Raw genomic sequence first — 25015 nt, forward strand, 5'->3', positions numbered from 1 at the left:
CCTGTGATATAGCTATCTGAAAACCAGTAAAAGTATAAATCATTTATGTGCAAAATAGCTGTATGAAATTACATTAAAAAGTAACTTAGCAAGGGGCGCCTGGCTGGCTCAGTCAGTCTTGCATGTGACTCTTGATCTTGGGGTCGTGAGTTCAAGGCCAATGTTGGGTGTGGAGCCTCGTTTAAAAAAAAAGTAATTCCTTGAGGAAACATTGGGAACAGAAATGGTTCCCTTCAGGGCAGCCCGGGTGGCTCAGCGGTTTAGCGCCACCTTCAGCCCAGGGCCTGATCCTGGAGATCCAGGATCGAGTCCCAAATCAGGCTCCCTGCATGGAGCCTGCTTCTCCCTCTGCCTGTGTCTCTCATTAATAAATAAAATTTTTAAAAAATGGTTCTCTTCAGGTGGTGGGGAATATGGGTGAATATTTTTTTCTTGTTCTAATTTCTTTTTTAGGAGTCATCCAGAAAGAGTCCGTGAAACATTTAACTTTCATTACTTATTTAATTAAAAAAAGTTTCTGACACACAGATCTCAGTTCACCATGTGTCTCCATTCATGGCTCAGTACCTCCCACGGTCAGTCCAAGGTGCCTGATTTTTTTTCATCACACCCCAAATATGTTCTTTTTTTTTTTTTTTAAAGATTATTTATTTATTTATTCATGAAAGACAGAGAGAGAGAGAGAGAGAGAGGCAGAGACACAGGCAGAGGGAGAAGCAGGCTCCAGGCAGGGAGCCTGACGTGGGACTCGATCCCAGGTCTCCAGGATCACACCCTGGGCTGAAGGCAGCGCTAAACCGCTGAGCCACCCGGGCTGCCCCAAATATGTTCTTAAAAAGGTATAATAAATCCCTGAAACATTGGCAGTACTGTTTTGTGCATGTGTTTGTGTCAAATTTATACAAATGGCATTGTGCTACAATTCTTATTCTATACTGCTATTGTTCAACACCATGTTTTTATTTTAATTTTATTTATTACTTTAATTTTTTTTCTTTATTTATTCATGAGAGACACACAGAGAGAGGCAGAGACACAGACAGAGGGAGAAGCAGGCTCCCTGGAGACAGCCTGATGCAGGACTCGATCCCAGGACCCCGGGATCACTCCCAGAGCTGAAGGCAGATGCTCAACCACTGAGCCACCCAGGCGCCCATCAACACCATGTTTTGAAAGTCTATCCCCACTGCTGTATGTACATTTAGTTCATTGCTTTGGGCTGTTGGGTAGTAATCTTCCATCTGCATCCATTACATTTACTTAGGTATTTCTTGAGTTGCACCCACCTTCCTACTGCTGCCAACAATGCTGCACAGAATAACCTTGAACATGCACCCTAATGGAACCATATGTGAGTTTTTCTGGAACACACATATCCGGGAGTGGAATTGCTGGGCCATAGGGAATAGGCATACTTAATGTAGCCAAGATTGACTGGGTTGCTCTTCTGGACAGTGGCCCTAGCGGCCTGTCCACATTTCCGTCAGTAGGTGAGGAATGTACCAGTTCCCATCGTACTTGTCAAGCCTTATTCACCTTTTTAATTTTTGCCCATCCGATGGGTGCAAAGTGGTATCCCAATGTTGTTTTGATGTTTCTCTGGTTGCTGGTGATGGTAACCATTCTGGTTTCCTTTTTTGTGGATTGCCTCTTTTTAATCTGTGGGGTTTTTTTCTCTTTGAATTACTGACTTAAAATATTATACATTGGGCAGCCCAGTGGCTCAGTGGTTTAGCGCCGCCTTCAGCCCAGGGTGTGATCCTGGAGACCTGGGATCGAGTCCCACGTCAGGCTCCCTGCCTGGAGCCTGCTTCTCCCTCTGCCTGTGTCTCTGCCTGCCTCTCTCTCTCTCTCTCTCTCTCTCTCTCTCTGTGTGTGTGTGTGTGTGTGTCTCTCATGAATAAATAAATAAAAATCTTTAAAAATATATTATATATTATATACATATATAATAGCTTTATTTGTATGCCATAGGATTTAGCCACTTAAAAAGCATTCATTGGTTTTTAGTATATTCACCACAATCCATTTTAGAACTTTTTCTTTTTCAAAGATTTTATTTATTCATTCATGAGAGAGAGAGAGAGAGAGAGAGAGAGAGAGAGGCAGAGACACAGGCAGAGGGAGAAGCAGGCTCCACGCAGGGAGCCCGATGTGGGACTCGATCCCAGGACTCCTGGATCGTGACCTGAGCCAAAGGCAGACACTCAACCCCTGAGCCACCCACGGGCCACCTATTTTGGAACTTTTTCATCAGCCCAAAAAGTGACCGTTCCTTTAGCTCAAGGAAACATATTTAGGCTGGACACTGCCTGTGACCTTGCTGGTTGCATAGGCCTGGACAAAAGGTCTGTGAACTCCGGTTGCTGTCGCCCTGGCTTCTGCTTTCCACAGCATGCTTTGGCTTCCCTTGGAGTGTGTGAGCATCCTCAATGTCCTTCCCACAAGTTCTTCCACAGCACATGTCCTCACTTAGTGCTTGTTGCCAGCATTGGTTTCTGTTTGCTTCCAATCAAAAGAATCTAAACTAAGAATTTTTTAACTAGACGGAGGATTTTGCAAGCAACAGACCCCAGAGTGTGGAGTTCATGGAGCCGTAGTGGATAGCAGAGCCCTCCATCTCTTCTATAATAAAGGGCAGCAAAACTGTTGATCAGATTATGGTTCGTTTCCTCCTGGGACCATGTACCTACCTATAAAATATATGGATGTTTCCCAGGGTGAGCTACTTTTCTGACTTTCTTGAGGAGCTTTGAAAGAGACAGAGAGAGAGCTAAGCTTTAGTTCAAGATGATCCAGCTGAAAGAAGAGAACAAGCCTGGTGCACAGCTTCATTAAGAAAGCATACACCCGGGCCAGTGATCTATCAAAGCTCTGTTTGTCACGCCACCCTTAGGAAGTGGGCTGCTAGGATAGTACGATGCTCAGCAGGGGAATCCTCTTACCACCTTTCTCAGGTGGGACTTTGGATGACACTGGGTGAAGGAAATCCAATGGACACAATTCAGTTAATCAAGGACGTCCTTTCACTGCCAGAGAAGTGATTGACAAGTGGACATTTGCAAAAGATGGTCCAAGAGGATCATGTTCATATTTGAGATGTTGCTTTCCTTTTTTTCCTTCTTATTAAACATTTTTGGTCTCTCTCTCCTCATGCAGTATATCAGGTATCATTTAGGCCACAGATTGCAAGACTATGAGATGCCACATCTCACCCTGCCTGAGTCATGGGCATCACCAAGAGCTACTTGACTTGGTAGCGCAATGGGGAGACTAGCTGTAATTTTTAATTGTCTCCTAATGGGGGAGGGGTGGAGGGGTTCAGCCCATTTTTGGTTGTATGGGGAGTAACTGTATTGTTAGGTGGTAATATTTAAAAAATGTGTGTGTAGGAATAAAGGTGCACGTGCACACGTGTGTGTGTATGCACCTAAACTACCAAAGATAGACCGTGATATACATTTATTATTTTGTCTTCTCGGAGCAGAGAAGAAGACTGTATTAGTCAGGTTTCTGCTGTGATAATGCTACATAACAACTAACTCCCCCACCCCTGCCCCCTGCCATCTTAATGGCTTACAAATACAGGCACTTATTTCTTACTCATGGGTCTACAAGTGGTTGTGGCTTTGCTTCTAGCTGCAGGTTGGTTTCCGGTCTGCTCTATCTATGACTAGTGGCTATTCAAGGCTCGTTCTTCTCATTGCAAATGGCAGAAGTACAAAAGAGGCCAAACCAAACTCTGTGAGCACAAATAAAGCCTCTGCTTCAATTCCATCAGCTAAATCATTGAGGATTGAGATTTATTCTCTGCCCACAATAAATCCCAGTAGAGGAGGGGAAGGAAGGAAGAGTTGAGAATAAATAATTCATTCTATCACACTCCCTCTTCTTCTAAGAAATCAACCCTGTGGTTTAAATGTGCTTTCTCTCAGCCGATTACAGTATTATCCCTCATTTGCTCATGTTAGAAGCCTATAAGAGAGGGTCCAGATTGGGAAGGGAGGAGTATTTGTTTAAGTATGAGTTTAAGGTGACTATGGGACAGAGAGATGACAAGACGGTTGGATATAGATCCAGAGCCAAACCATTCTGGTTGTTTATGTTCCTACTCAAGCTCCTACAGATATTAGAAGTGGGGCTACTGATGAGTGGTACTAGTTTCTTAGAGTCCTCTCCACTAAGGTGTCCTTATAATGTAACTCTCATGAAGTTATTCTGGATTTTGCAGCAAGACTGGTCCTGTTGCCTCTCATATATAACTCTGTGAATTACTAAATGTCAACATCAAGGTTCCCATGCAGATTTTTATTATTTTTTAATTTTTTATTTATTTATGATAGTCACACAGAGAGAGAGAGAGGCAGAGACATAGGCAGAAGGAGAAGCAGGCTCCATGCACCGGGAGCCCGATGTGGGATTCGATCCCGGGTCTCCAGGATCGCGCCCTGGGCCAAAGACAGGCGCCAAACCACTGCGCCACCCAGGGATCCCCAGATTTTTATTACTACAGAGAATTTTTAAAAAAATTTTTTTTATTTATTTATGATAGTCACAGAGAGAGAGAGAGAGAGAGAGAGAGAGAGAGAGAGAGAGAGAGGCAGAGACACAGGCAGAGGGAGAAGCAGGCTCCATGCACCGCGAGCCCGACGTGGGATTCGTTCCCGGGTCTCCAGGATCGCGCCCTGGGCCAAAGGCAGGCGCCAAAACGCTGCGTCACCCAGGGATCCCGAGAATTATTTTTTTAAAGATCTTATTTATTTATTCATAGACACAGAGAGAGAGAGGCAGAGACACAGGCAGAGGGAGAAGCAGGTTCAACACAGGGAGCCCGACGCGGGACTCGATCCTGGGTCTCCAGGATCACACCCCAGGCTGCAGGCGGCGCCAAACCGCTGCGCCACCAGGGCTGCCCTACTTCAGAGAAATTTTATGACTTAAGGGCATTAACGAGTAATGTTTTTCAATCTAGAATTACTTTAGTCCACTATTTGTAAAGATTCTTCTGAAAAAGAATTTTCCGTGCTTGTGTAAATACACTTGTGTCATCATATCTTGTGCAAATTGTCTGTATTGATTAATGGTCTCTTGTTTGCTTCCTTTTGCTTGTTGTATTTATAGCTCACATTACTTATAATTGTTGGACAACATAATATGGACCAGATGGCTTCATTATTCTGTGTTTCACATTTTGAATTTTAAATGTTGTGTCAAACTGCCTGTCAGTGGCCAGCTGTGTCCTGGAGGAGATATGAGGCCAAACCATAGTCCAAAGATCCCAGGCCAGATACCATGGACAGTAAGTGCTGCTAAGGTATTAGCATTTGAGGTTTCCTCTGGCTCCTCTGCCCTTGGAAATTCAGACTGGAAGGCCAAGGGGGAGAGAGAGACCGTATCAAAGGCCTTCTGAATCACTCTGCTGCCCCATAATTGCATTGTGTTTGAAAAGGCTTTTTACCAATAAGCTCACAAAATTTATTATGTTAGGAATTTTAAGTATAGCAACTAATATTTTAAAATAAGAATACAAGTCAGGGACCTAGCAGGAAACAGATGATATACTCAAATGGGATCATTGAAGAATGGTTACTTAAGGGACTCTTTACAATAGTATGGGTTAAGGAAAACAAGGTACAGTGAAGTAACAACAGTCTGTTCTGGTCTCAACTTCAGACTAGAACATTGGCTCTTCTTGGGTCAAGAGCCTATTGGCTTTTTTTTTTTTTTTTTTTGTGCCTATTGGCTTTTGTACTGGAACTTACCTCATCAGCTCTCCTGGTTCTCAGGTCTTCAGACTCAGCCTAGAACTATACATTAACTTTTCTGGGTCTCCAGCTTCTCCGGCTTGCTGACTCATCCTGCAAATCTTGGGGCTTATTCTCCATAGTCATATGAACCAATAATAAAGTGTCCTCTCTCTCTTATACACACACACACACACACACACACACACACACACACACACACTCTGGAAAACCCTGACTAATACAGAGGGCAAGGCAATAGGTGCTGTGGCCTTTCTTGGACACATAGATAATCCTAACCACCAGGTGGTGGTGGGAGCTGGGGAAATAAATACCTAAAATCTCGCCTTTCTCCCTGGTGCCTCCAATTGGTTGAACTCACCTGGTTGTTATAGAGCAAGGGAACCATTGATTCAGTCTTCAACAAGTCTGAGATAGAGAGCAGGATGGAGGGTGAATAGTGAGTCTATAGGGGCAGGTGGAGCTTTTCCAGATAAGTTTCTATTACAACTATTGTTACCATATTCTTGATATCCTCCCGGAGATGTGCTATGCATACAAAAGCATATATGGGATCTTGGTAATTTTCCTGATATTTCAAATTCTTCCAAAAATATCATTTCGATGGCTACATGGTATTAGCAAGCCTTTTATTACGAAATAGTGTTACATAGACTAGATATAACATTTATACAATATATATAATGAATGAAATTCCAGTGTATCCTTGATGTTGCTTAAGAACTAGAATTCTGGATCCCTGGGTGGCACAGCGGTTTGGCGCCTGCCTTTGGCCCAGGGCGCGATCTTGGAGACCCAGGAACGAATCCCACGTCGAGCTCCCGGTGCATGGAGCCTGCTTCTCCCTCTGCCTGTGTCTCTGCCTCTCTCTCTCTCTCTGTGTGACTATCATAAATAAAAAAAAAAAAAAAAAAAAAAAGAACTAGAATTCTACCAAAACTTCTCAAGACCACTGTGGGCACCATCCCAATTATATTCCTTCCCACGATGGATAATTTGTGAAAATAATTGCATTATCATATTTCTGAATATATGTGTATCCTCAAACAATATATTGTCAAACTTTGTATGGTTTTGATATTTATGTAGTTTCAACCTGCATGTAGATCTCTGAGAATCAGTTTTTATCCTTGATGTAATTTTGAGATTCATCCAAGTTGATGCACATTATTTTAATTTTTTCTGCTATATATTGTTCCATTGTGTGTGTGTGCTATAATTTGTGTTACCATCAACAGGCATTAGTTATTTCTACCTTTTTTTAAAAAAATATATTTTATTTATTCATTTGAGAGAGAGACAGAGAGAGCACAAGCAGGGGGAGAGTGAGAAGCAGACTTCTCACTGAAGTGAGAAGCCTAATGTGGGGCTTGATCCCAGGAGCCTGAGATCAAGACTTGAGCCAAAGGCAGACACTTAACCAACTGAGCCACCCAGGCACCCCTATTTCTACCTTTTATATGGTATTGCTATAGGATTTCTGGGCACATATGTGTATGAATTCTCCAGGATCAATACCTAGGAGAAAAAAATCTGGGTGGAGATTATCTTCAAGTTTACAAGGTAATACAACATTTTCGTCCAAAAATTTTCTTCCACTTTTCACCCCCCACTGCTAATGTATTAATTTTATGGCTTCATATACTCCCCAAACCATTTTTGCCAATCTGACAGGTGTAAAATGGAAGTAACTGTTCATGTCTTTGGCCAATATTTAAGTCATCTATTTCTTCTTTGTTGATTTGTATAAGTTCTTTGTATATTCCAAACATCCATCTTTTGTCAGTAACATTGCAAACACTGCAAATTAGACTTCATCAATACTAAACACTTTTTAAAAAATTTATTCATGAGAGAGGCAGAGACACAGGCAGAGGGAGAAACAGGCTCCCTACAGGAAGCCCGATGCAGGACTCGATCCCAAGACTCCAGGATCACGCCCCGAGCCAAAGGCAGACGCTCAACCGCTGAGCCACCCAGGCGTCCCAATACTAAACACTTGTGATCATGAAAACATAACATTAAGAGTGAAAAGTCAAGACATATAATATGAGAAAAAATTTCAATACATATATTGAACAAAGGACTGATATTCAGTTTACTGAAAACTCCTTTAGGTCAGTGAGAGAAATACAGACATCTCGATTTTTTAAACATGGACAAAGCTTTGAACAGGTACTTCATAAAAGATGACTTCTGAGTTGCCCATAAACGTAGGAGAAGGTGCTCAGCTCATTAGTTCTTCAGTGAAATGTAAATTTAAGACACAATGAGAAGCCCCTCTGTACTCTTCAAATCTTAGCACTAGTGCAATAATGCAATAATGTGGAGTATCAAAAACTTTTATTCTATGGTGGTCATGTATCTTGGTTCAATTGCATTGGAAAACAGTATCTGGGCAGCCCGGTGGCGCAGAGGTTTAGCACTGCCTGCAGCCCAGGGTGTGATCCTGGAGACCCTGGATCAAGTCCCACATCAGGCTCCCTGCATGGAGCCTGCTTCTCCCTCTGCCTGTGTCTCTGCCTCTCTCTCTCTCTCTGTGTCTCTCCCAGGAATAAATAAATAAAATCTAAAAAAAAAAAAAAAAAAAAAAAAAGGAAAACAGTATCTAGTTTCTAGTAGTCTGATAGTATATACTAAAGTTGGACCTAGGCATAACTGTAATATACAGCTCCATTCCTACATATATACCCAACAGAAATTTCTACATATGTTAATAATAGCAATATTCATCAGAATCAAACACTGAAAAAGGTCTAAACGTTCATGAAGAATTGTTTATCTATGCAAAAAATTGGATGAATCTTACAACTATAGGAAAGAATGAAAGATACTATATACAAATGAAAGCATGCTATATGATTCTGTTTATATAAACCCCCAAAACTGACAAAACTAATTGATGGTAATAGAAGTAAGAATAGATACCTTCAAGGAAGCTAATGACTTGGAGTGAATATACTGGGAGCATCTGGGACTAAAAACATTCTTTATCTTTTTCTGAGAGTGAGTACATGGGTAAATTCATTTGTGGAAATTCATTGAGGTGTTTCCTTATGATTTCTGTACTTTTTGGTATTTATGTAACACTTCAGTAAGAGCTATCTTGAAAATGCCATGTGTTTGGAAATCAACAAAAATGCATCTAAATAAATAATCACGAGTAAAAAAGAAATCATGATGGAAATGTAACTTAAGGACAATACTGCATATTAAAACAAGTTAAGTGGTACTGTAAGGGAAATTTATAGTCTTAAATGTTTACATTGGAAAAGAAGAGAAGCTTAAAAATATGGGGCACCTGGGTGGCTCAGTGGTTAAGCATCCACCTTTGGCTCAGGGTGTGATCCCGGGGTCCTGGAATCGAGTTCTGCATTGGGCTCCCCACGGGGAGCCTGCTTCTCCCTCTACTTATGTCTCTGCCTCTCTCTCTGTGTCTCTCATGAATAAATAAATGAAAATGAGCCAAGTGTCCAAGTATAGCACTAAAACTTTTTAAAGCATAAAAAAGCAACAATAAAAAGAAATGAAATAGAAAATATACAATTTAAAAAATCAACAAAGTCTAAAAGTTGGTTCAGGGAAAGCAAAAGGGAGAGAGAGAGAAAGGCACAAACAACTTTTAAGGGTGAAAAAGGAATTGTAGTTCCATAACTACAGGGAGTCCGACCATATCCAGTAGTACAGTTTTGGTTCTTTTCTTTCTTTTTAAATATTTTTTTTCTTTTTAAATATTTTAATCTCTATGCCCAGTGTAGGGCCTGAACCCACAACCCCAATATCAAGAGTTTTAGGCTCTACCAACTGAGCCAGTTAGATGCCCCTGGTTTTTGTTTTTTAAAGATCTAAAGATGGCCCTACTTGGGGAATGTATTACAGAGGAACTCGAGTGGATGCAAGCAGACTAGTTAAGAGATCACTGCTGTGGAGTGGCTCAGTCAGTTAAGCCTCTGCCTTCAGGTCATGATCCTGGGTTCTGGGATCAAGCCCTGCATCAGGTTCCTGCTCAGCGGGGAGCCTGCTTGTCCTTCTGCCTCTCCTCTTTCTCTCAAAAAAAAAAAAAAAAAAAAAAAGAGGTCATCACTGTAATCCAGATGAGAAATAATGGTAGCTTTTATTGGGAATAGTGTCTTCTCAGATAGGATGCTTGCATTGTTTTTTTGTTTGTTTTATAATTTTTTTTTAAGATTTTATTTATTTATTCATAGAGACACAGGCAGAGGGAGAAGCAGGCTCCACACAGGGAGCCCAATGCGGGACTCGATCCCAGTTCCCCAGGATCATACCCCGGGCTGCAGGCGGTGCTAAACTGCTGCACCACCGGGGCTGCCCAGGATGCTTGCATTGTGAAGTTACCTATTTACTCTCTTAACTTTTCTTACAATATTTTTATTGTTTGATTTTTATTCTCAAAACTGTAATTTTAAAACAGATTTTATTTATTTGAGAGAGAGAGAGAGAAAGCAGGAGCAGGAGCAGAGGCAGAGGGAGAAACAGGCTCCCTGCTGAGTAGGGGCTTTGATCCCAGGACCCTGGGATCATGACCTGAGCTGAAGGCAGACCACACTTAACCAACTAAGCCACCCAGGCACCCCTTGAAACTGTAATCTTGGGACGCCTATGTGGCTCAGTGGTTAAGCATCTCCCTTCCGCCCAGCGCGTGATCCCAGGGTCCTGGGATGGAGTCCTGCATCGGGCTCCCTGCACGGAGCCTGCTTCTCCCTCTGCCGGTGTCTCTGCCTCTCTCTCTCTGTCTTTCATGAATAAATAAATAAAATCTTAAAAAGAAAAAACAAAAAACCCTGGAATCTTTAAAAAATATAGCATGAAGTAATGCTATGTCTTTTTTCTCAGAGGGAGAACTATTTTTTTTTAATTTTTATTTATTTATGATAGTCACACACAGAGAGAGAGAGAGAGAGAGAGAGAGAGAGAGAGAGAGAGAGAGAGAGGCAGAGACACAGGCAGAGGGAGAAGCAGGCTCCATGCACCGGGAGCCAGACGTGGGATTCCATCTCCGGTCTCCAGGATCACACCCTAGGCCAAAGGCAGGCGCTAAACCGCTGCGCCACCCAGGGATCCCTGAGGGAGAACTATTTATATTAATACAACTCACTCAAAAATAGGTTTGTGAAATACCCTTGCATATTAGGTTTCCATATTTACTTGAGTCTATTTCTGAGTTTTCCATTCTTTGTTCTACCATCTATTTGTCTCTTTCTATGCAAATACTATATAATAGCTTTTGTAGTAAGTTTTAATACCTAGAAAGGTAAATTACTCCCCTCACTATTTTAAATTTTTTCTAGCTTTATTTTCTTACATGTATTCTTCTATATGAACTTTAAAAGCGTTTCATGCTGATTGGAATATTATTTTTAGAAAAATTCACACTTGTCTTCCATTCTGGAAACATATCCTAACTTTCCATTTATTCAAGACACCTTTTCTTTTCCATAAGTATAGATAATGAAAAGTTGATTGCAGTTATGTTTAGTATTTTATGCCTTTTATTTGAATATCTGAAAGTAATATTCATTATATTATGTAATTTAAGAAGCAAATAGTGCTCATTTAGTTAATCACTTAGTAGGCTAAATATTTCCAACATTTCAAGTGTGTCATTTTGACTATGGAAATTCTTCTGCTCTGAAAATTACTGAAAACCTCTTATTCATGATTAGGTTGAAAAGAAGGAAAAGTATTAAAATTAGACTAATCAATTTCATATATAACATATAACAGACACTTGTGTAACATTTGAATTTGTTATGCACCATTATCTCTTTTACAGATGCTCCCTTCCAACTTTTGATTTCATCATGTAGCAAAGACATGGGGGGACAGGTTTGGGATTTGAATCAAATTATCTTCATAATTTCTGGGTGAGTCAGGATTAGATGTTCAGTTCGTAATGAAGCTGCTTGGGTATCTAATATCTTCCAACACCCCCCACACCCTCGCCACAAACACTACCTCAATGCTTAGAGAGGAAAAAGACTACTTTTTTTTTTTTAATTAAATTTTTTTTTTTAAATTTATTTATGATAGGCACACAGTGAGAGAGAGAGAGGCAGAGACACAGGCAGAGGGAGAAGCAGGCTCCATGCACCGGGAGCCCGATGTGGGATTCGATCCCGGGTCTCCAGGATCGCGCCCTGGGCCAAAGGCAGGCGCCAAACCGCTGCGCCACCCAGGGATCCCCAGAAAAAGACTACTTTTAAATAGTAAGACTCCTAATGAGTAAGAATGATCAAAAAATGTTGACATTATTATTTTTTTTTATGTTTTACTCAAATTATAGTCTAGTGGAGTAAGATGACAGATGTAGCTCTTATTTATTACTTGGGTTTGCCCCAGAAATGGTTCTGGAAACACCAACAGGTTTGCACCCTTACCTGAGACAGATGTTTGGAGATGAATCTTGCCAGTGAGAGACAGGGAAAGAGAGATTGTTTGGTTTTCTGTCTCCAGTCTGGGTCAACAACCAACTACTCCTCTGTTTTAACCTCTCCTCTCTCTTGCCAGGGATGAATCTGGTTTTATTTAGAGAAGACAGCAGCCAAACCAGAAACTGCATAACTGTGAAAGGTAAGTATTTGGGGGAATTATTTTTCTCAATACCTTTATCTAAAATGAAGCAGATATGAGAATGTGAGGGGAAAGTTTAAATGTGGTATGTTTGGGGGAAGGGATGACAGGATTAATTTTCAGTATATTTTAATGTAAACAAGATGGGAGTTGGCTCTAGTCACTCAGGTAGAGTGGGGCTCCTTTGTGGCCATGCATGTCAACCCGAGCTACATATTAAAATCACCTGAGGGGATCCCTGGGTGGCGCAGCGGTTTGGCGCCTGCCTTTGGCCCAGGGCACGATCCTGGAGACCCAGGATCGAATCCCACATCGGGCTCCCGGTGTGTGGAGCCTGCTTCTCCCTCTGCCTATGTCTCTGCCTCTCTCTCTCTCTCTCTGTGACTATCATAAATAAATAAAAATTAAAAAAAAATAAAAATAAAAAAATAAAATAAAATCACCTGAGGTAAGGGGATCCCTGGGTGGCTCAGCGGTTTAGCTCCTGCCTTTGGCCCAGGGTGTGATCCTGGAGTCCTGGGATCGAGTCCCACATCAGGCTCCCAGCATGGAGCCTGCTTCTCCCTCTGCTTGTGTCTCTCATGAATAAATAAATAAAATCTTAAAAAAAAAAAAATCACCTGGGGTAATAAGGAAAATGCTAGTGCTTCAGCCCAAACTTCAAGAAGTTCTTACTCAATTGGTCTGGGATTGGGCCTGGGCCTGGGTCTTTTAAAAAGCTCCCTAGTGATTCTAATGTGTGGCCAAAGCTGTGAACAGTGTTTGGGGAAATTACCAAGGGCCTAGGAGCATCAGGTTTTTTTAAACAATGCAGGAAACAAAATCGCAAGATTTGCCAAGGGATTGCAAAATGATGTGTCAACAAAAAGTAGGAGACATTTATTTATTTTATTTTTTTAAGAAGATTTTATTTATTTATTCATGAGAGAACAGAGAGAGAGAGAGAGAGGCAGAGACACAGGCAGAGGGAGAAGCAGGCTCCATGCAGGGAGCCCGATGTGGGACTCGATCCCGGGACTCCAGGATCACGCCCTGGGCTGAAGGCAGGCACTTTAACTGCTGAGCCACCCAGGTGTCCCAGGAGACATTTATTTTAATTCATCTTGTTAGGGAACAACCAGTGTCCAATAAGTTAAGTTTGTGAGGTTATTTTTTCAAATTGATCTTTTCATACCTAAATAATATTTCCATTAAATGAAGAAGAGTGCCATTATCTCACATGTGTTACTATTTGAAGTAATATCTTGACCTTCCAATATATAACTGTTTAGAAAGACCCAACATAGCATGATTAACTTTTTGATTGTGGAGCTATACATACATGCCTGTTACTGTTACAAGGTGATTTCTGCAACATGCTTCATGAAAAAATCTTTGGATCTTATTTCAGCCTTAAAGTTATAATTCATTTTGGAAAACAAAGGTCATTAAACCTCTTGGGATTTATTCAGTTGTTCATTCCTAGGGTGCAAGGATTACAGAGTTTTTCAGTGCCTGCTAGGCCTCTCATTTTCCCCAGCTTCCAAACAGTTCTGCTTAATAATGTGCAGATAGAGCCAGGATTAAACTCATGCTTCTGATTATTCTTTATTATTGTTTTTTAACTGACAAGTTATTACATTGGCTTTATTCTTGTCACTTTCCTCTGACGCTCCAATTATCTAGGCATCAAAGATCATAATGAAATAACAAGAAAGGAGAATGTTAAAAAATCATCTGTACAACACTAGGCTGTTGACACATGTGTTAAAACTAGCTTTCCAACCTGGGAATGAGTCTGCATGAGTCACAGATCCTTCTTTTCTATGAGAAGTTGAGTAAAAAAAAAAAAAAAAAAGGATGGGGGGGTGCAACTCTTGATTTTGGGGTTGTAAATTTGAGCCCCATGTTGGGTGTAGAGATTACTTAAACATAAAATATATTTTTTTAAGATTTTATTTATTTATTCATAAGAAACACAGATTGAGAGAGAGAGGCAGAGACATAGGCAGAGGGAGAAGCAGGCTTCATGCAGGGAGCCCAATGTGGGACTCAATCCCAGATCCTGGGATCATGCCCTGAGCTGAAGGTAGACGCTCAACAGCTGAGCCACCCAGGCATCCCAAAAATAAAATCTTAAGAAAAAAAAAGGATGATGCATCAGTTGGGATTAGTTTGACTGTAACAGAAGCAATAGAGCTTTGTGCTTCTCACTTTGAAGCCCTGGCTGTCTTCAGAGGCCCTGGCTACCTCCAGCTCTCCTCTCTGCTTTCCCAGGGTATGGCCCTTGTCCTAACAGTTCAAGATGGAATTAGAGCCATCCCATCCATCAACATGTTTAGCAGCAGGACGAAAGCAGAGGCCATAGGAGGCAGGGCAGGGCAAAGAAGGAACAAAGTTGAGCTCTTGCTCTTAGGAAAGGTCTTCCGATAAGATTACATGATGAGATCACATTTATAGCTCATCAGCTAGAACTTAGTCATATGGCCAACCTAACTGAACAGCAGTCTGGGAAATGTAGACTTTACCTGGTATGAGGTGTCCAGCTGAAAATAAGGAGTTATGAGAGGGATACAGAGACATTAGGGGTGAACCAACAATCTGTGCCTTTGGTGGCATATGTTGGATTGGATAGTCTCTGGGAAATTATTTTCTGAGGTTGAATTCTCCACAAACTTTTATTTTCTATCAGAGACTCCTCTGTACACACCATTACTATTCAATTACTTTTCGGGAGTTCTTCTCTCTCTGCTTTTCGGTGGGACCACCGTGGGATAAACAAATAGAACTCCATAGAAATCAACCTTTTTTTTTTTCTCATAGAAATCAAACTTAAAAAGGGACCATATTGCAGAGAAGTGTACGTTTTCATTCTAACCTGCTCCTTCTTCTCAAAGACAATTTATTCCATTGCCTTACAGTATTTTTATTGGAATCTTTCTAGGACTGCTACCACAAGATGGAAAAGGTAGTAACTGAAATGGAGGGATCTGAGAAATGTCACTAAAAGCCTTTCTACAAAAAAAAAAAAAAAATCTCACAGATTTTCCAACACATTACCTAAGATCACACCATTAATAACACATTGCTTTCTAAAATACAAAGTATTTTGGGGGAATTATAAAGAATTGAGCTCTTTTTAGCTATTTATACCTTAATATGAATTAGTTCATTATATACATGAGATCCAGCTGGAATAGGAATTTTGAGAGGTGAGATGAAAGGGAGATATAAATTAGGAACATGACAGGAAGACCTGGGTGAGGCCACAAAGACTCACCCATATCTCCTAAGGATCCCCCCACTCCAGTGTAGACCATTGGTTTCTACTGAAATATAAGGACACTGGTGGGAATGTCAAAGAGGATTGGAAGAGATGGAAGAGCAAAAAGACAAATATCACTACTTCAGGCTCCCGTTGAAAGAGACATTTGCACACTTAGTTTTACTTGGAGGAAATCATCATTTCATAATCTAACATGCATATACACTTAAATAAGAGTAAATCATGTTTTGAGACCAAGATATTGTGAGGAAAAAAAAAATCATACTGCATTACTGGAGGCTATCATTTTGCTTGAAGCCAAGGTATCTGAATCCAACATCACTTTCACAGACATTTCCTTTCCCGATAGTGGATTTTTCCTTTGCTTCTGCTGATCAATGGGAATTTGTTAGCTCAGACTGAAACCAATACAGTTCACTGGGATAAGTAAGCTGTCAAAATGATGAGAAGAAGCACTGGAACTAAATGTCATCCACCATGTCAGTAAATAGTGACGGTAACACTTGCATTTCACGGACATGTTTACTCTTTGCCTTCTTTGCTTATGTTCACTAGGTTATAAGGATCCTTCTGAAACCGTTCCCAGAGAACAGAAGAAGCCAAGTCAACCATGTTGGGTGACTTGAGAGCAAGTTAGTTATCCTATGCCAGTTGGTTATTATATAGGAATAGTGCCACCAGGGGCTAGTGCAGAACAGCGTAGGCCGAAGGGGTCTTGGTTACTCATCATAGCAGATGAAGTTGGTGCGCCACCTACACCTCCAGGCACTTGCTATTCTGGTACTCATCAGTGCCAATGGCTTCTTAGCAGTAGTGGGTTTGTGCTTTAGCCCTTTGCAGGGCAGGCCAGGCCAGAAGTGGCGGGGACCGAAGGCCCCTGGGAGCTACCCTCAACCAGGGATGAATAGGGTTGATGGATAAATGTCTCCGCTTCCCCAGCTCTTGAGAGGCCTGTTCAACATCATCTCCCTGAGATGCCCAGTAGGATTAAGCCCCTTTTGCTCATAGTAACAAGCTGCTCATGAACGCATTCTGTATTGGCTTCCATCCCTTTTCTCTTTTATCTTCCCACTCCCCTACCAGAGCTTCCTAGGATCACCTCCCAGATCAGCTACGGGCATTCAAATTCCTGTCTCAGTGCTTGCTTCTGGGGGATCTCCACCTGAGGCATAGGCAAGAAAAGTAATAGAGAGCTGAAGAAGACATAAAGCTATCCATGGTAGAAACTGGACTTCAGTATATAGAAACCAGGTGGTGCTTTATGTAACTTATTCCGTCTCAGAAATTTCAGTGAAGGATTGTGAGAACAGTAGCAGGAGATATTTACTCTAAGTTCAGAAATGATCCTGCTTAGATGGATAGACTGAGAGATAATTTGAGGCTCCAAAGTTCTTCACAAGAGCACCATACTTGTTGGGAAGTCTTGCTTGCTTGTAGTAGTCGCTGGGACTTTTTTTTTTTTTTTTTTTTTTTTTTATTCATGAGAGACACAGAGAGAGAGGCAGAGACACAGGCAGAGGGAGAAGCAGGCTCCATGCAGGGAGCCCGATGCGGGACTCGATTCTTTTCTTTTCTTTTCTTTTCTTTTCTTTTCTTTTCTTTTCTTTTCTTTTCTTTCTTTCTTTCTTTCTTTTTTTTTTTTTTTTTTTGAGATATTCTTGATTACTACGCATGAGAGAGACAGAAAGAGAGAGGGAGAGACTCTTACATGAATACATTGAGATTTGGGTTCGGGGAGTGGGGAGGTCATCCATTCAGGATGCAGAGACAATCACATGGGTGTACAGGGGAGAGAGGAAGAGAGTGGGGACACGGGAGAGGTCCTTGCCCTGTTATGTATGACATCTTCCTGCAAGCTCTTCAACCTTGAAAACGTTATATTAAAACAAAAATGGGGGAGTCCCGCGTCGGGACTCGATCCCGTGACCCCGGGGTCACGCCCTGGGCTGACCGCTGCGCCACCCGGGCTGCCCTCATTGCGCCCCACTGAGACGTTAGACTCTGTCATAGGTATGTATGCATAGGACAAAACATAGTACACCTAGGGTTGGGCACCCCCTTGGCACGTATACCCCGCGAATAAAGAGCGACGGCTGTATTCTCTCTGTTTGATTCGATTCTGGACTCCTACAAACAGCCTTTCTGTCCTACGTGCTCCGTCCCGCAGACCGTGCGCCCCTCCGCTCCCCAGGGCTGGAGAGAGCAGGCTTGCCTCGGAGCACCCTCCATCTGTGCGCTCTCCGTCCTCAGAGCTTGAGCTGGGATGTATGGAAGGAGAAAAAAAAGAAAAAAACCTGAGAACTCACTTCCAGGTCATCCCTTAAGACCTGGGTTCCTTACTCAGTCCTCTTGCTCTTTATCCACTGTGCTAGGTGGAATAATGCCCTCTGCTCCCCCCCCCCCACACCCGCCCCGAGGTCCACGTTCAAAGATCTGGAACCTGTGAATATGGTACCTCACGTGGCTAAAAGGATTTTGCCGACCTGATTATGTTAATGATCTTGCAATGGGGAAGACTGTTCTGGATTATCTGGGTGGGTGTAATCTAATCACCAAGGCCCTTGTAAGAAGGAGGCAGGAGAGTCAGAGTCAGAGAAGATGTGAGGACAGAAGTAAAAGAGTGATTGATAGAGGAGGAAGGGACCAGGAGCCAAGGAGTTGGGGCAGCATCTAGAAGCTGGAAAGGGAAGGAAAAAGGTTCCCCTCCAGAGCTTCTAGAAGGAACACAGCCTTGCCCACCCATTTTAGGTTTCTGACTTCCAGGACTATATGGTAATGTATTTGTGTTGTTTTGAACCACTAAATTTGTGATGATTTGTTTCAGCAGCAAAGGCAAACTAATATATCCACCTTGCAGAGACTTCTGGGAGTTGCTTTATATATCATGTCTAAGTTTTTTCTGTCATAATCAAAGGGAGAGATGGTGTGGGACTGTCCTTACTTCATCTTGAGTGGAACCAGAGTCCATTCTTATTTTTCAAAATGTTATGACTTTGGACGGTAGGAGCTAACTTCCATGTCCTGTGGACCCCACCTATGAATCTTTGAGAACTTCCCTACTTTCTGAGTTAACATGATGTCTTATCCCTTTCCTTGTTCAGACCTGGAACAGCCATTTCTCTGATGAAGTTTAAACGAGTGAAAAAAGTATACATTACAATGTGTTACTGAATTCTTAAGAAACCATCATTGAAGCCCAGCACAGTCCTGGTTCTCTCTTCCTTTTAGCCACAGGGCAATGTGCTCCATCACCCACCTGCTTGGAAACCCCTCCCTCCCTCTATTTAGGTACCAGCTGAGGGAGTTCTGGCGTTTTTCCCTCAACAGTCCTCCTCCCCCCAGGTGCACGCATACTCTGTGAGGCTCAGCGAAGGCACAGTTGGGCAGGAGTACCCAGGATGGGAGACAGGGACGAAGCCTGTCCCCAGGTTCCCAGCATCCCTCTGACCCAGCACAGTGCTTGGCCCACAGATAGGGCTAAATGCACAGGTATCTAATCAAAGCTAACAGTTTACGACCAGCAATTCAAAAATACCCAGATGTTGCAGAGTGAAGCTTGAGGATGAATGCATTTAAGTGAACAAAGAGGCTTGAACGAACAGACCCCAGTCAGCGATCATGGTACACACACAGCTCCTGTAACACTTCTCTCTGGCTGCAGAGCCTGCCCAGTGAGGTGTTACCAAGTCTATATAGTGAGAGATGCAAGGAATGATGGGAACTGGGTTAGCATTGGCAGGCAGCCTTATTCATATTCTGTGCTCTGGGGTGCAGGACTTGTCTTGGGGAACGACTATTCTTGTTTGGGAAAACATTTTGAGGGGCTTTTTGGTTATGCAAACCAAAGACCTAGAGGTGGATCTGGTGAGAGAGGTTGTGGAAATGGGGAACTAGATTACTGCTTAGAAGTCTGTCTCATTAAGGAAAGACATGTGTCCATGAAAAACAATTTTTTTTTTTGGTCTAAAAATTTTTTTGTGAAACATGAGTCCTTACGGGGCTGAAACTAGGGGTGAGGAGAGATGGGAAAAGATGTTATGTTCTGAGGGGTAGAAGTATGAAGGTAGTTCTGAGTGATAGCCAGGACATACACACATTCCCTGAGAATATTCAGAAATATTCTGGAAGGGCAGCCCGAGTGGCTCAGCGGTTTGGCGCCGCCTTCAGCCCAGGGCCTGATCCTGGGGACCCAGGGTCGAGTCCCACGTCAGGGTCCCTGCATGGAGCCTGCTTCTCCCTCTGCCTGTGTCTCTGCCTCTCTCTGTGTCTCCCATGAATAAATAAATAAAATCTTAAAAAAAAATATTCTGGAAATATCTGGGCCTCTACTGATGGAAGAGTGCTAAATTCTCCAGCACCAGCATACCATCTATATAAAGATGGAGGAAGAATATGGTGATGGAGGAATCATGGCAGCATCTAGCTCAGTGCTGTCAAAAAGAAATATCATGTGAGTTACGTATGTATTTTTACATTTTCTATTAGTCCCATTTGAAAAAGTAACAAGAAACAGATGAAATAACATTTTTACTATATTTTATTTAACCTGATATATCCACACAATCATTTCTACTTTTAATGAACACAAAATATTAATGACATTTTACATTTTTCTTATAGTAAATCTTTGAAATCCAGTCTATATTTTACATTTAAAGCACACCTCAACCCAGACTAACCCTATATTTTTTTAATTTTTTTTTAAATTTTTTTTAAAACTTATTTATGATAGTCACACAGAGAGAAAGAGAGAGAGGCAGAGACACAGGCAGAGGGAGAAGCAGGCTCCATGCACCAGGAGCCCGATGTGGGATTCGATCCCGGGTCTCCAGGATTGCGCCCTGGGCCAAAGGCAGGCGCCAAACTGCTGCGCCACCCAGGGATCCCCAGACTAACCCTATTTAAAGTGCTTAATAGCCTAATGTGGTTAATGGCCACCATAGTGGACAGTACAGTTCTATTCTTTATACTTTATGATTATTAAAGTAATTTCAAAGCTGTTTTTTTAAAAAAAAAAAAACTCGCTGTAAGAGCCTGCTTATCTTGGCGACTGTATTTACCTTTGCCATAAAAACGAAAACAAAAATCTATTACAGCCAACACAGTCTCTTTATTTCAGAAGACTGTCTTTACAAAAAGCTTATGAACTGCTTATGGCCATGGGTGACTTCTGAGTGGGCAGACAGATTTAAGCCCAGAGATGAGAAATAGATTGATGTAATCACAAATGAATTTAAAAATAAAAATATTACAGCCACATCAGTATAATGGTTACTTAGGAGATAAGTCTCTGCAGGAGCTAGCTTAAGAATGCACCTCCTACTTAATTCATTTTCAGGAGTCTTCTGAGAAAATGCCATGTTGTAAGAAAGGAGGTATTAATTTATTGGAATGAAAGGAAAAAGTGCTATTTTCTATTAGAATGGCTGTATGATTCGCCAGCCTCTTTGTCTCTGCTGTTTATATAACCCAAGCATCCCAGCCACACAAGCCTGGAGTTTGAGTAGGTCAAAGCAACGGTGACAAAATTCATACACCTTGTATAATTCAAAACCCATGTAATTCAGATGAATATTCAAATAGGTACATTATTTCTGTTTAATAGCTAATGGGGTTGTGCCATGTGCAAATAGGATCAACTCAATATGAAATTTACTTGGTCCTGTAGCTTTGGCATGATGAGATTGGTTTTGTTTTGTTTTTTTTAAAGATGTTATTAAAAAAAAAAAGATGTTATTTATTCATGAGAGCCACAGAGAGAGAGAGGCAGAGACATAGGCAGAGGGAGAAGCAGGCTCCCTGTGGGGAGCCTGATGCAGGACTTGATCCCAGAACCCTGGGATCACGACCTGAGCCAAAGGCAGACGCTCAACCACTGAGCCACCCACGTGCCCTGGAATGATGAGATTCTTAAAATCATGGACGAATTATTCAGATTTCATACATAAAGTTAGTCCTCATTAATCTTTTCACACTGCAACATTACAAATCTACGTAATACAAATTTGCAGAAAATGAGCACACATTTATGGTCCTAGGCTCTGCTTCCACCTCCAGCACTCTTTTGGAACTCTGGTCTTTCAGATTCCTTCCAGATGGTCTTGGTAGTCTCAAAGAAGTCTCATGAAGATTCCAAAAAGTAATTCCATTGGTTGCCCTGTGGCACCCATGTTAGTTATTTATATATATAATTTCTGTGCCCAACATTGGGCTTGAACTCATGACCCTGAGATCAGGAGTTACATGCTCTACTGACTGAGCCAGTCAGGCACCCCATGTGGCATCCATGTTTATGTTCTCCCCTGCTCCAGACCTTTATAGGAAAATCTGTTTAAACTGCTAATGCCCAAGATGGCAGCTAGTTCTCTATTGGTGGTTTCCAGAGATGAGGCCAGAGCTAATGGTTGTCCTGAAGGTGTGCAAGGCCCATGCTGAAGGCACTGATGTCTGCTTCCAAAGCACAGTGTCCCTTTTGCTGCAAGAACCATGGGTAGTGGGTTCTGTTGCCCATGAATGGAACTGCCGCAGTTGACACCTGGTGGTTCAGTTCTTAAGAATTTTGTTGGCTTTTTTGCTTCAGACCCCAGATTCTGAGGCTCTATCATCAATCCAGACGATCTGAAGACCTGTCTCTTTCTTTGATCTTGTCCACTCTTCTGGTGCCCAAATTATTCCTTGTGATTCTCTTCCCTTAGAATGAGTTTCTTTGAAAAATATGTTTCCATAAATGGTCAAGGATTTTCTATTCTGCTGTCTAAGCCCCTAAGTTAACCTGATATCTGTGGTGAACAAAATTTAGATTGAAGCTGAGTTACCTGCTATAATTAAGGAGAATATTCTAAATAACATTTTCTCCTCAGTTTTGTCCTCTTTAATATAGTGGTAAGTTACCCAGTGAGTAGCATCCATTTCTTTTTTTTTTGTTTTTTTTAAGGTTTTATTTATTCATGAGAGACACAGACAGGCAGAGACACAGGCAGAGGGAGAAACAGGCCCCCTGCAAGGAGCCTGATGCTGGACTCAATCCGGACCCTGGTATCACGACCTGAGCCAAAGGCAGATGCTCAACTGCTGAGCCACGCAGGCATCCCTGCATCCATTTTAATTTTAATTTAATAATCAGCTCCTAGAAGAAGGTCTGGCACAAAATGAATATTATGTGAGTGAGAGTTTTTATTTGCAAGGAAATCTTCATTTTGAGAACAAGGCTTGAATCTTTTTTTCTGGTGTCCTCATCAAGGTCAAATTTCAACCTTTGTTCCTTTTGGCATTTGTATCAGATGTCTAAATAGGGAGAAGGCACACACACACACATAGCAGAACAGTCCAACAAACCTAAAGCACCATAGTGATTGGACAAATTAATTAACCTTTCACATTCTCTTTCCTTACTGTGTAAAGGGAAAAATAAGCATAGAATTGTGTGAAGCAACGCATCTTTAGCATTATACCTGTCACATAATATTTGCCGACAGATGGTAGCTATTAAAAAGTATTCTTGATATTTTTAGAGAAAGAAAAAGAATCCTAAGTGTTTGAATATCATTTGAGTCTGTCACTGTTCTCTGAAACCATGAAACTTCAAATCTTATGCGAAGGCAGTAGAAATGTTCCCCAAATTCAGTAATTCAATACCCTTTATATGTATATGGGTAGGAATAATATTGCAGCAAAATAGTTTGTAGCTCATTGTATAAAAAGGGTTGGTGTTTCCTTTGAGCGATTGATATTTCTCCTTATGTTATTATTACCTATCTGTCTTCTTGGAGGCAGAGGCTATTTAGTTTTCCTGATCTCTATATCATATGCATGAATACAATGCCAGGAACTTAATAAATGTATGGTCAATGTTTACAACAAGGTACTCCATTTCTGAGATATTGTTTGGCCTGTTAATTGTAGATGAGGAACAAATAGAAGTCACTGCAAACTTATTATCCAGGAGAAACAGTAGTTTGGCAGTTGTACTATATAAAAAGTGCTCAGCAATAAAGTTTGTATTATTTTTTAAACATAGTTACATTAATATTTGAGTGTTAAAAAGCTACATTTTAAAAAGATTTTGTTTATTTTTAGATTTTATTTATTTTAGAGAGAGAGGGAAGGAAAGAATCTTAAGCAGACTCCCAGCTGAGCAAGGAGCCTGAATGCTGGGCTTGATCCCACAACCCTGAGATCATGACCTGAGCCACCCAGGCACCCCATTTAAGATTTTACTTTTAAGTAATTGCTATACCTAACATGGGGCTCACACTCAAAACCATGACATCAAGAGCTGCAAGCTCCACCAACTGAGTCATCCAGGTACCTCCAAAAAGCTAATTTTTAAACATTATATATAGAGTTAAAATAACTAGAAGAACTCAAGTTATAGTTGTACCAGATTAATGTGATAGCTTAATAAATTTTTCAGATTGCCCGTTTCTCATATACTTGACTAAATGTACAACCCAATATCTACTCTTGACATTCCCTTATTTAACCTGATATGTCCAAATGGTTATTTCAACTTTTAATGAACACAAAATATTAATAAGATGTTTTACATTTTTCTTATATTAAATCTTTGAAATCCAGTCTATATTTTACATGCAAAGCTATTTTAAATGCAGAGAAATATTGTTTTGACCAAACCCAGTGTAAATAAGTTTTGTTTTATTCTTCAGGCAAATATTACAATTGAAGAAAGTCTAGAAATAGCATAGAATAGAAAGCACAAAATAACAGGCTAGAATTAAACCCAAATAATGGTATTTCTGCCATAATATAACATGTTCTTAAAATACTTTACATTCTATGAATCAGACATTAAAAATCAGACAGTTTAAGGGAAAATAGGATGGGGAAAGATTATAATATTTAGCCATAGTCTACAATAGCCAATAATACCCAACCAGAGAGAATTATGGAGAGAGGCGAAAGGATCACAGATCACATAAACATATAATTACTTAAATCTGTGTGGCACAGTATCTTTAATAAAACTAACGTGGTCCTAATCAAATATTTGATGGCTTGTGCTTGCTTCAGCAGCACATATAGTAAAATTGGAATGATACAGAGAAGATTATCATGGCCCCTGTGCAAGGATGACACGCAAATACTTGATGGCTTATTGTTCATGCCAGTCTTACTTAGCTCTAATAATACATATAATGAAATGGACTTTTTCTTCATGGCATTGCAGTCAGTGCAGCATGAGTGGGGGAGAAGAGGAATAAGAGAACTCAGAAAACCAAATTGCTGGGGATCCCTGGGTGGCGCAGTGGTTTGGCGCCTGCCTTTGGCCCGGGGCGCAATCCTGGAGTCCCGGGATCGAATCCCATGTCGGGCTCCTGGTGCATGGAGCCTGCTTCTCCCTCTGCCTGTGTCTCTGCCTCTCTCTCTCTCTGTG

The 25015-nt window shown here is 41.3% G+C and overlaps 1 non-coding gene across 1 annotated transcript; it reads left to right on the forward strand.

Moving 5' to 3' along the window:
- Window positions 1-24638: 24638 nt before the first annotated feature.
- Window positions 24639-24741, forward strand: LOC144309244 (U6 spliceosomal RNA). Its single transcript, XR_013375305.1, has one exon. It is a non-coding gene; the product is annotated as a U6 spliceosomal RNA (small nuclear RNA).
- Window positions 24742-25015: the final 274 nt, after the last annotated feature.

The sequence above is a fragment of the Canis aureus genome, chromosome X, assembly GCF_053574225.1.
Source record: "Canis aureus isolate CA01 chromosome X, VMU_Caureus_v.1.0, whole genome shotgun sequence".
NCBI lineage: Eukaryota > Metazoa > Chordata > Mammalia > Carnivora > Canidae > Canis > Canis aureus.